Source organism: Arachis hypogaea, chromosome 12 (assembly GCF_003086295.3).
Source record: "Arachis hypogaea cultivar Tifrunner chromosome 12, arahy.Tifrunner.gnm2.J5K5, whole genome shotgun sequence".
Classification (NCBI taxonomy): domain Eukaryota; kingdom Viridiplantae; phylum Streptophyta; class Magnoliopsida; order Fabales; family Fabaceae; genus Arachis; species Arachis hypogaea.
The window spans coordinates 16,734,132-16,746,825 of NC_092047.1; positions in this window are offsets into that span (position 1 = coordinate 16,734,132).

The window sequence follows — 12,694 nt, forward strand, 5'->3', positions numbered from 1 at the left end:
CAAACATTGCCATCCATCCAGTCATCCTCAAGAAGCTCATTCTACATACACGGCTCCTCACCAAACTTGCTAGTTGCTGCCATTATTCATTGCGAGACGCAAAAGTAATTACACAGAACCATGAATTACGGACATAACAAATTTGACGTACACAGTCACAACACTCACATTCACCGTCTCAAAACCTTATCCCCTGAAGCATTATATACATGTATATCTTTTGTTGACACATGCCATATTTAAATTTATAAAGCTTAAAATTATAAGAGCACCATTATTCATAATTTTTTTAGCAGTTAATGCGGGTAGGTTCATTTTTCAAGTAATAATTACTGAACTCCCAACCTCTTAAGCGACTATTGAGAAACTATGCCAGTTGAACTATAACTCCTTGTCATCAAAATCAATCATATGAATACAATAACATGACTACGTTTACTGATATCAATTTTAATTCAAATTTTAATTTAAATTTTAACTTAAAAATTAAAAATACATCTTTTTATTTCAATTTCTGGATTTCATTAGGAATACTAAATTAAATAAAAAAAATAGTACTCATAAGTTATTGATAAATCCATATTTCATGAGTTATTTTGTGCTTAGTTTGAGTGATTTATTCAATCCTTCACCCATTTATTCATATTAATTGCATGGTTTTACTTTCCCTTCCTTATTATGTGATGTATGTGAAAAACATGTTTCCTAAGCTTTAAAATTAATTATTTTAATTACCTTTATTTCCATTCGATGCCGTGATTAGTGTGTTGAGTAGTTTCAGATTTTCTAAGGCAGAATGATTTAAAGGATGAAAAAGGGAACGTACAAGAATGGAAGGAAAGTGCGAAACGGAGTTTTGAAGAAACTGGCACCCACGCGATCGCATGGACGACGCGATCGCATGCCAGAAGCAAAGAAGCAGCGACGCGGCCGCATGACTGACGCGACCGCGTGCCTTAAGCAGAACGTATATGACGCAGACGCGTGACTGACGCGACCGCGTGGCAAGAAAATGCTCCGAATAACGCGACCACGTGACCCACGCGGACGCGTGACAGAGGCCACATACCAGAATTCACAGAATACGCCTCCAGCGATTTCTGAAGCCCTTTTGGCCCAGATCCAAGTAAAAAACACACAAATTAGAGGCTATAAAGTGTAGGAATGCATCCATTCAAGGGAGAGCTCGCCAATTTTCACTTTCCATGATTTAGATTTAGTTTGAGAGAGGTTCTCTCCTCTCTCTCTTAGGACTAGGATTTAGGACTTCTCTTAGTTTTTAAGAGTAACTCTCGATCCAGGTTTAGTATTTACTTTAATTTATGTTTCTATGCTACTTTTACTTTAATGCTTTTATTCGTATCTATAAATGTTGCCAATTTGGCTTATGAACCCTTTCCATGTTATGATTTGAATTAATGATTATTTGAGGTATTTCAGTTATTGATTGCTTTCTCTTTAATTTGTGTTACCATTGCTTTCCATCTAAGGACATTTTTATTCCAGCAATTTTACTTTTTCCCCTTTTGGTCTTGGTTAAGAAATCAGTAACTCAACATTATCAAACTCAACATAACTGATAATCGCCATCTTGCTAATTGAACTGAACTTCAATAATCCCAACTTTTTCTTAGGAATTAAATAGGATTCGAAGGTCAAACTAATTAGTCCCTTGACTTTCCTTTGCTTTAGTAAAGGTTAACTAAGTGGAATTTAGATTCAACTTTCATTATTGTTGAGAGAGATAATTAAGTTGGACTTCCAATTTCTCTTACCTTGCCAAAAGTTTGCTTTGCAGTTTTATTTATTTTAATTGCCATTTACTTACTTGTCATTTAAATCACTAGCTTCTCACCTTCTAAACCCCGATTACAACCTTTATAGCCAATAATAAGAACATACTCCCTTGCAGTTCCTTGAGAAGACGACCCGAGGTTTGAATACTCGGTTAACAATTTTTAAGGGGTTTGTTACTTGTGACAACCAAAACGTTTGTAAGAAAGGTTGATTGCTTGGTTTAGTAACTATACTTACAACGAGTATTCGTTATAACTTCTAAACCATCAATCTTCAGTTCTTTCAAAATGGCGCCGTTGCCAGGGAACTGCTAACGTGTGCCTTATTATTGGTTATTGTAAATATTTTTCTTTTACTTGTTTATTTGCTTATTTTTATTTTTATTTGCATTAGTTACCATGAACTCTCACCCCTCTCGCTTTGAGTTTGGTTCTAATTTTATTGAAGGAAATAGAAGTTACAGCAGGAATGTGCATCAAGGTCAGACCAATCAAGGATGGATGGAGCCAAGAGGATCTAATCAACCCTTTAGGCAACAACACCCTCCGAGATATCATGGACAAGGACCATTCTACAATGCATACCCAGCTGAAAGATATGGTGGACAACCTTGTAACTACCAACAAGCCCCACCCCATGCCTATAGACCATCCTTTCAACATAACCTCGAACCACTACACTCACAAGCTTCTCTTCACCATTCGCCACCATATGATCCTTCCTTACCCCGATTCCAATCCAATCACTCCCAACCACCACCACTTTCCTATGTATCATGTCTAAATCCGGCACCCCGAGAAGCAGAGGTCCGCCTAAAGGAAACAGTAAATAAACTTCAAACAACCATTCGACAACTGGAGCAAGCAGTAATTCAATGGGTTTCTAGGCGCTCAAATATACAAGGATCAGCCACAGCCCCATGTGGACAGTCTAATGAAGAGCGGAGCATAAAGGAGATACCAAAAACTCCAGTGGACAAGACAGAGAATGAATTCGTACTAGAACAAGTAGAAGAAGCTGTCATTGTACAAGAAGAAGAGTTGGTTGAAGATCTAGGAGATGCTGAACCTCCATGGGAATCCAGAACTGAGGAGAACTCCGTCAAGGACGTTATAGTTGATGCTAAGGAGGATAGTGCACAATCCCCAAGGCAAGTCGTTTATGAAGAATCAGACGGAGTAACCCAGGAAACAAATTCCCTTGATGATGATAGTCACAAGTCTGGCTTTCTTAGTAATGAACTTGCATCCGCAAGTGAATTTTCTGAGATCGAAGAATCTCTCCCAAGTGAATACGAAGACGATGTGGAGGTAGATTTTTCTCAACCTCCAATCTATGACTCAAGTGATGAGGAAGACATAGAAGACTTTGACCAGGACACAGATATAATTGTAGAACCTTGCAAGGAAGTGGAGGGATTCACAGAAGAGCACAAGGGAGTAGAACTTACAGAACCACCGGAAACACCTACCCCAAGGCCATTACCACCTAATACAAGCTTCAAGTGGGTACAATCCTTAACCTATAACTTTACTTATTCACTTGAATATGGTTTGCTTGAAACAGATGGCTAGCTTAGAGCTCTTTGCGGCTTTAAGAGTAAGAGGGAAATGGCTCGTACTCAGAGTTGGTGCACAAGGTTCAATAAGGTTCCACGCTTCACCTCGAAGTACACGGATTGGTATCATGCTCAACTGCATGGATCACAGAGAACGTTTGGTCACCATGGTGAGATTCTACTCTTTAAACCGCCTGGATGGAGACATGTAGATCAAGACGGAGGCGGATTTAAAAGCAAGGCTTGAGATCCTGGAGTTTATTCTGACATTTGTCACCCCGGGAGCCTAACAATCTGTTTGAAGCTGTTCAGAAGCTTTACATGCCTAGTTTGGGATCCCGGAGGCTATTGACATTCCAAGCACTGGTGGAGATTTTTGGACGAATTTAAACATAAGCCGCCATAACAGGAAGCTCCTCCAATGTCCAACTTAATGACTTTAACTAAAAGTGCTAGGTGGGAGACAACCCACCATGGTATGGTCGCTTCTTTTTCAGTTTATTTCTTGTTAATTGTTTTTATTTTTATTCCCTTTTCATTTTACTTTATTGAACCTGGAATCATGCATAGCACTCATATTAATCATTGCATTCTGCATTTATCATACATAAAAAAAAAGGGGGTGCACGATGCGACCGCATTCCCCGTGCGATCGCGTCATATTGCGAAAACACTATCCACGCAACCGCGTCACCCACGCGGCCGCGTGCCCTGAAGATAGGCGTAAAGATCCAACGTCCAGAAAGTTAGGCTGGAATCGTGCGGCCCTTGTGCGTTTTGCACAAATTAGCCCACGCGATTGCATGCCCCATGCGATCGCGTCACATGCATAAAACCAATCCCACGCGACCACGTGAGCGACGCGATCGCATCGCATGGATTGCACAACACCCTAGGAGGAGACAGAGAGTTGCGCTGAAACGACGTTGGAGTCGTGCATCTAGCACAAATTCCAGCGACGCGATCGCGCGACCCACGCGATCGCGTCACCCCCTCTTCTACCCCTCCCATGCGATCGCGCGACCCACGCGATCGCGTCACCTCCGTTTTCACCCCCACCACGCGACCGCGTGCCCCACGCAGCCGCGTGGATTTCAAAGTATAACTCCCCCCAGCCACGCGAACCCTATCCGTCGCGCAGCCCCCCAACCCTTCCCCCCCTCTCCTCCTCCAAGCACCAACCACCATCAAGCCACCTCTGCGCCACCACCCGGAAGCCGCCGACCACCCAGCCGCCACCGCCACCTACCCCTCCCTCCTTTCCCCTTTTTTCTTCTTCTTTCTTTTTCCTCCATCTTCCTCCGCCACTGTTTCCCCCCCCCCCCCCCGTGCCACCACACGCTGCCGCCACCGTCCAACCGCAGCCCCCTTCAACCAGCAACACCACCCTTTCCCCCTCCCTTCCCATACCCCCATCACTCTCTCCTTCCCCCTGCCGAACAGCCGCACCACCGTGCCCACCACCGCCAGCCGCCGTGCCTACCACCGGACGCTACCATCACCACCACCCAGCCACCTTTCTGCCTACTCTCATTATTCAGCCTTCCAGGTTCCGCAACACGCAATCCCTTTTATTCGTTCACAATTATTCTTATTTTTTCCGTTTTATGTTTATGTTTAGGCTAGTTAGATATGCATGTTGTAGTGGATTTTAGGTTGTTAGGTAGCCTAGGCTGTGGTTAGTGGATTTAGGTCTGTTTACTTGCACTGTTCATGTTTTTGTTTTATCAAATCTGCAATTCTGCTGTTATTATGACCTTGTTCATATGCTGTGATTTCCTGCATTTGCTGGTTGTTACTCTGAATTTTCATGTTTATATTAATTATAGGTAACTGCAGCAAGTTTTTAAATTCATATGAACTGCCTTGTTGTTGTTTATTTTCCGGGATAATCCATTTTTAGCCGGAATGCTGCCCAAATTTTTTGTAAATTGTTCTCATTCATGTTTTGGTTTGGCAATCTGAACTCTGTTGTCCTCTGCTTTAACCAAACCATTTCATGAATGCTATGGCAGGCTTTCTTATCCTCTTTGATTTCCTGGTTTATAAACTGCATTTGTGATATTCTGATTCCAATTTTTGCTTTCTTTATATCTATTTGAATCAGCACCACCCTGTTTTCCTTGTTCGATTATGAGTTACTTCTATTCATACCTGTGAATCCTTGTTACGTGAAATATTTTCTTTATGCCACTGACTTTAACCCACATTTTACTGACTCTCTAATTTTCATTTACTAACTTATTTTTTTTCAAATTCTAATCATACTAACCTTCTAAAATCTCCTTTCTGATTTTTCACTTTCCTTTAACTTTCTAACCATGGCATAATGACAATTTGTCTATTTAACTTGAATTCTGATACATTTTAGATTGTAAATTCTTCCTTTCCAACGTTTAAACTACTATACAATCCTTAATGCACATTTACTTAACTCAGTTACCTCATTCTAATTCTCCCTTGCCACTTTGTGTTTTCTTTGACTATATGCCTACTTGCTTTCCTATTTTTATATATCCTGGTTTTCCATCTTTCAGGATGTCTGCCTCACAGAGGAAAGGCAAAGGCAAGGCTACTGGCAAGCGCAAAAGAGGAGATTCCTCCCAGTCCATTATTGACCTAATGCATGATTCCTCATGGCGGGAGAAGAACTTTACACAGCAGGAAAAAGCTGACCAGCTGCTCCCTACACATGATTCAATAAAATTTGCAAACCGATACTGTGAGCTGAAGTATCCGGCATTTGCAAACTCTAGGAACCTATACCTGGAGAGAACTCTGAAGATTCCAGAAGCACTTCAGTAGTACACCACTGAGCAAATCAAGCAAAGGGGCTGGTTCTTTCTGGAGAGAGCACTGACAGAGGTCAATGCATCTTGGGTCAGGGAATTCTACTGCAATTACTACATCACTACCCTAGATGCAGTGAACCTGAGAGGAAAGCAGATTCTGGTCACAGAGGAGGCCATAGAGGACATTCTCCGGCTCCCAGCCAAGTCCGATCAGCCCGATGGTTATCAAAAGGCTGAGGAGGACATGAGCCTGATGCGGTTTGATTGGGATGCTGTGAAGGCACGGATAGCTCTCGACCCGACTGTTCCTTGGGAGATGGGTCAGGACACCACCATGCCTAGAGGGATCAAGAGGGCGTACTTAAATGATGAGGCTCGGTTATGGCACCAGATCTTGAGCAACTATGTGATGCTGAGTACTTATGAGACGGAGATCCCAGCTGCTATGATCACCCTCCTATGGTGTGTGATGGAGGGTAAGGACCTTTATCTACCACGCTTTATCCGGCATTATATGGCCAGGGTCCACGTCCGAGGCACCCTCCTTTTTCCTTATCTGGTTACACAGCTAGGCCGTCGAGCTGACGTGCCATGGGAGGATGCCGACGAGAGACCACCAGCGGCGGACTGCAGGAAGATCATTCCTCACAGCAGGAACTTCCTAGCTTTGGGCTACAGACCACCACCCTTCACTGCTACTGATGAGACAGCCCCACCGTCTGCAGGACCCTCTTCATCCACAGCTGCCCCTGCTGCCCCCGCTGCCACCACTGCACCTCCACCTACCTCTGAGCCCGTATACCGCCCCGTGCACCGCCTATTCCGACAGCTTGATCAGATGGAGCGCCATAACCGGCGCCGGTATGAGAGATTGGAGCGTCGCAGCCAGCGACGCTATTCGCATCTAAAGCTGATGATCCGACAGGGTGGTGACATCCCCTCCGAGCCCGACACACCATCAGAGCCATCAGAGGAGGAGGAGAATGAGCACGAGGAGGAGACTCATTCCCAGGCAGAGACCCATCAGCAGGTAGGCACAGAGCAGGCTGCCCCACATCAGGAGGTCCCACATCAGATTGAGGCTGCAGATCCAGAGATCCCGATCCAGTTAGCCCCTCCTCTACAGCAGCCAAATCCTCAGCCCACCACCACCACAGAGCCTCCAGCTACCATCCCTACCAGTGATGACACCCTTCACACCCGGCTTGACTGAGCATCAGGGACGATGCTTCATTTTAAGTGTGGGGAGGTCGCCATCTCTGGCTTTTATCTTGGTGAACCACTACATCTCTTTTTTCTTTTATTTTGGATATTTTTCTGTATTTTTCTTTTTACTGTTATTTTCTGAGTACTTATACATTGCTACTTTTATGTATTTTTACTCTATTTCCGCATTTTGCATTTTTAGTTTATATTTTAGCTATTTAGTTTAGTTTGCAATTCTGACTTATTAGTGGATTAATTAGTATAGTTTACCCTTTTTAGCATAAGATAGCATAGTTTAAATTGAAAAATATAAAAAGGTAGTAAGCTAGGAAATTGAACATAACAGATTTAAATCCATAAACCTTGTATATATAGCATTACATCATATAGTTAAGTTGACAACATTTCATCAAGGAGGAACATTAAAACTTCAAAGGCTACCCTAAATAATTTTTTTTATGAGAATAATGGGAATTTTTAACTAAACATGCATAACATATATGAATGATATATGATGCTTGAGTTAGAGAACACACAGCCTGTGAGTCTTGAGCTTAATTGTATGGTTACATTCAAACCATAATTTCATTCCTGTGTGTTTCGCTTCTTTTTATTCTGATGTCCTTTACTTTGCTTTAATCTATATGTCCAATTATAGAATATAGAATATAGATACATACCAAAAGAATGATTGAGGCCATAATTTGATTTTAGCTCACTTACTCCAAAATAACCTACCTTTCACATCACCCTTGTTAGCCCCCTTGAGCCTTTAAAATTCCTTTTATTCTATTTAGCCACACTACTAGCCTTAAGCAGAAAAAAAAAATCCCAAGTTGAATCCTTGGTTAGCTTAAGATAGAAAATTATGAATAGATTAAAATGTGGGAAACCTATTAGGAACATGGATGATAGAAACAAAAGGTAGACAAAGTTGAAATGACTCAGAAACTTTGGGAAGCATGCTCATGAGAAATCAAAGTTAAGTCACCATGTGCATTAAAAAAAAAGTTATTTTTCAACAATTAATAAAAGGGATACAAAATTCCCCAATGCAAAATAAAGGCAATGCACATGGGATAAAAATAAAAATTGAAGCATGAGCATGTAACAACAAGTGGAAAAATATGGAAAAATAGGTAAAGAAGTTTTGTTTTACTAAATATATATGTTAGGTGAGATCTTAGTCTAATTAAGGATTCACTTATTAGCTCACTTAGCCTTATACATATATCCTTACCTTTACCTTAGCCCCATTACAACCTTAAGTAAAGACCTCATGATTTTTGGTATGACTGTACTCTATAATTGTTGATTGGTTAGATGAAGAACAAAGTTATAGAAAGTAAGAATAAAAAGAAAAGTAGAGTGAATAAACCCAATAAACACTGAGTGACTAGAGGGTAAACACAAAATCCAGTGAGGGTTCAATAGCTCATCAACATATATCTGTGCTTAAATTACAAATTGTTTTGCAAGTTTGTACAATATTTTTCTTTCCCATATCATTTTGCAGAAGTGCTTTATTATTTAAGGGTTGGCTATATATATATATATATATATATATGCATATGACTCCTTGAGAATGTGAATTAAATTAACTATATGTAAGCTTTATATATGAGTGGATAAATTAGAATTGCATGACTCATTTAGGTAGATGCATTTAGAATAGGTTGCACTGTATAACATTCCACCACTTTAACCTCCTTATTCTTTACCTTGGATTTAGCATGAGGACATGCTATTATTTAAGTGTGGGGAGGTTGATAAACCCATATTTCATGAGTTATTTTGTGCTTAGTTTGAGTGATTTATTCAATCCTTCCCCCATTTATTCATATTAATTGCATGGTTTTACTTTCCCTTCCTTATTATGTGATGTATGTGAAAAACATGTTTCCTAAGCTTTAAAATTAATTATTTTAATTACCTTTATTTCCATTCGATGCCGTGATTAGTGTGTTGAGTAGTTTAAGATTTCCTAAGGCAGAATGATTTAAAGGATGAAAAAGAAAACGTACAAGAATGGAAGGAAAGTGCGAAACGGAGTTTTGAAGAAACTGGCACCCACGCGATCGCATGGACGATGCGATCGCGTGCCAGAAGCAAAGAAGCAGCGACGCGGCCGCATGATTGACGCGACCGCGCGCCTTAAGTAGAATGTATATAACGCGGACGCGTGACTGACGCGACCGCGTGGCAAGGAAATGCTCCGAATGACGCGACCGCGTGACCCACGCGGACGCGTGACAGAGGCCACGTACCAGAATTCACAGAATACGCCTCCAGCGATTTCTGAAGCCCTTTTGGCCCAGATCCAAGTACAGAACACACAGATTAGAGGCTATAAAGTATAGGAATGCATCCATTCAAGGGAGAGCTCGCCAATTTTCACTTTCCATGATTTAGATTTAGTTTGAGAGAGGTTCTCTCCTCTCTCTCTTAGGATTAGGATTTAGGACTTCTCTTAGTTTTTAAAAGTAACTCTCGATCCAGGTTTAGTATTTACTTTAATTTATGTTTCTATGCTACTTTTACTTTAATGCTTTTATTCGTATCTATAAAGGTTGCCAATTTGGCTTATGAACCCTTTCCATGTTATGATTTGAATTAATGATTATTTGAGGTATTTCAGTTATTGATTGCTTTCTCTTTAATTTGTGTTACCATTGCTTTCCATCTAAGGACATTTTTATTCCAACAATTTTACTTTTTCCCCTTTTGGTCTTGGTTAAGAAATCAGTAACTCAACATTATCAAACTCAACATAACTGATAATCGCCATCTTGCTAATTAAACTGAACTTCAATAATCCCAACTTTTTCTTAGGAATTAAATAGGATTCGAAGGTCAAACTAATTAGTCCCTTGACTTTCCTTTGCTTTAGTAAAGGTTAACTAAGTGGAATTTAGATTCAACTTTCATTATTGTTGAGAGAGATAATTAAGTTGGACTTCCAATTTCTCTTACCTTGCCAAAAGTTTGCTTTGCAGTTTTATTTATTTTAATTGCCATTTACTTACTTGTCATTTAAATCACTAGCTTCTCACCTTCTAAACCCCGATTACAACCTTTATAGCCAATAATAAGAACATACTCCATTGCAGTTCCTTGAGAAGACGACCCGAGGTTTGAATACTCGGTTAACAATTTTTAAGGGGTTTGTTACTTGTGACAACCAAAACGTTTGTAAGAAAGGTTGATTGCTTGGTTTAGTAACTATACTTACAACGAGTATTCGTTATAACTTCTAAACCATCAATCTTCAGTTCTTTCAGTTATATCCTTTGAATTGTTTAAAAAAATAATTTAAATTTATGTATTAAAATTTAGTACTTTTTTTTCATTTAATTTGTTCTTCCTAATGAAATTAATAATTCAAATTATAGAAAGATATATTTTTATTTTTTAAGTTAAAATTTAAATACATATAATAAAAATTAAATTTTGAATTAATTTTGATAACAATAAACGTAGCCATATTATTGTATTCATATGATTATTTTTGTTTGTTCAGTTTCAACGAAATTAACGGTTTAAAATCAGTCCTTTTAAATTGAAAAATCAACGTACTCCTACACCATTCTCCTGTATTTATAGACTCGTATTCTTGATCAATCGTTATGGGTCTTAAGCTTTATTAACTTGAGAGTAAATGGTGGCTGGATACCGATGGGGTGTGCCAAATTGAGCATAAATCGTGACCCTGTGGAGGGATAGGGGATAAAAGTAAATTGTGCCAGGCGGTTGTGGTTTAGTCTTGACATACCGTAAAACAAACTACCCTGGAACGATTCATTAACAAACAACTCAAGTTGGCCACCGTCAAACGATTTACGTGTTACTGTTCAAAGGCCATTCATTCACAAATCGTCCTACAGTGCAGTGGTTAACATATTACATAAACCACAAGACCCTGGGACGATTTATATATTTCTAGAACAAAGGTATTCAGGTTTCGAAAATGACTTTAGGGGAATCGGCAAACTTAGAATGGGGTTATTTTACTTAGGTGAAAATGCCTAAATCAGATTTACAGGATTATCTCAAAACACAAGTCAATGCCATCATATGAGAAATTCCGAGCTTTACTAAATTCTAATGAAATAACAAACAAAGCATTTACAGCATTCAAGGATTTGGCTAATTGATTATTTACAGCAACAATCTCAGCATTTAGTGATCACATTAAGCAACAAACGCAATGCAGTGAGGTTTTTCCAACAACAAAGCATTTCCTCAGTCATATGTTTAGCTACAAATTGAAGTCAAACCGACAATGACAAATCATTATAATTTTCAACAACAACATTAAATTATCATAATTTTCAACCACAACAGTATTATCGAATTCTACTACGAGAAATCATTATTTCAACAATAAATTAAATTTTCAAAAATAACATCAACATGCAGCAAAGAAAAAAAAAAAAAGAAACTTGGCCGAATGAAGCTCACCTGACTAGTGACCTACACACGGCAAAGGTAGATGACTACCTGAACTGACGCTTGAAGCAATGAGACCTCAACGACCACCAGCGACAGACTGCGACGACCTTCACGCGTTATTAACGTCACTGACGAGCTTCGGTGGCAAAAGGTGCGTTCCTGCTACAGCGATGAACAAACTCTCTGATACGATGCCTGTTGACTGCGATCCCGGCCACCATCGTTATAGAGGTGACAGATCTTGAAGGAAACATTTTAACACGAAAAACACACACCGAGAACAACCACGATGACAGTTGATGACAGCATCCAAGCCTGGACGGGTGGATGCTCCCTGTCACGTTAGGGCACCAGGGGTTTACAAAACGCTTGTGTTTTCAATTTTTTACGAACAACTCTTTTCCTTCCACTAACCTCCCTCCATGGACCATTTTTATAACGAGCTTCAGTTTCTTTCCCTAACTGCATCACTAACACCATCATTATTCCAACAATGCTAACCGTAACAAAAAGGCCCATAATAAAAAAATCCTTCCGAAACTTAATACAAGTCCAAATTCAGTAAATTTTGTTCTTACTGGCCCAATGGATACAAGTCTTCATCCAGCTGACTGAGCTGCAACTTGGCTTCATTTATGCTTTAAGCTAATCATGGATCACTGCCCTTATGGTCAATTTTCACTTTATTGCATGGACATTCAGGATATTTCACAACATGCTACACGACAAAAATAACACCTGTAACCTAACCGTACATGGATCATCAGAGTTCTAAAAAAATAGTCTGGATCATTTGAAAACTTTCCTATAATTTAACATAAATATTAAAATATATTTAAATTAAAAATACTATATTAACAAAAATATTATAATTTTATTCAAGTAGAAA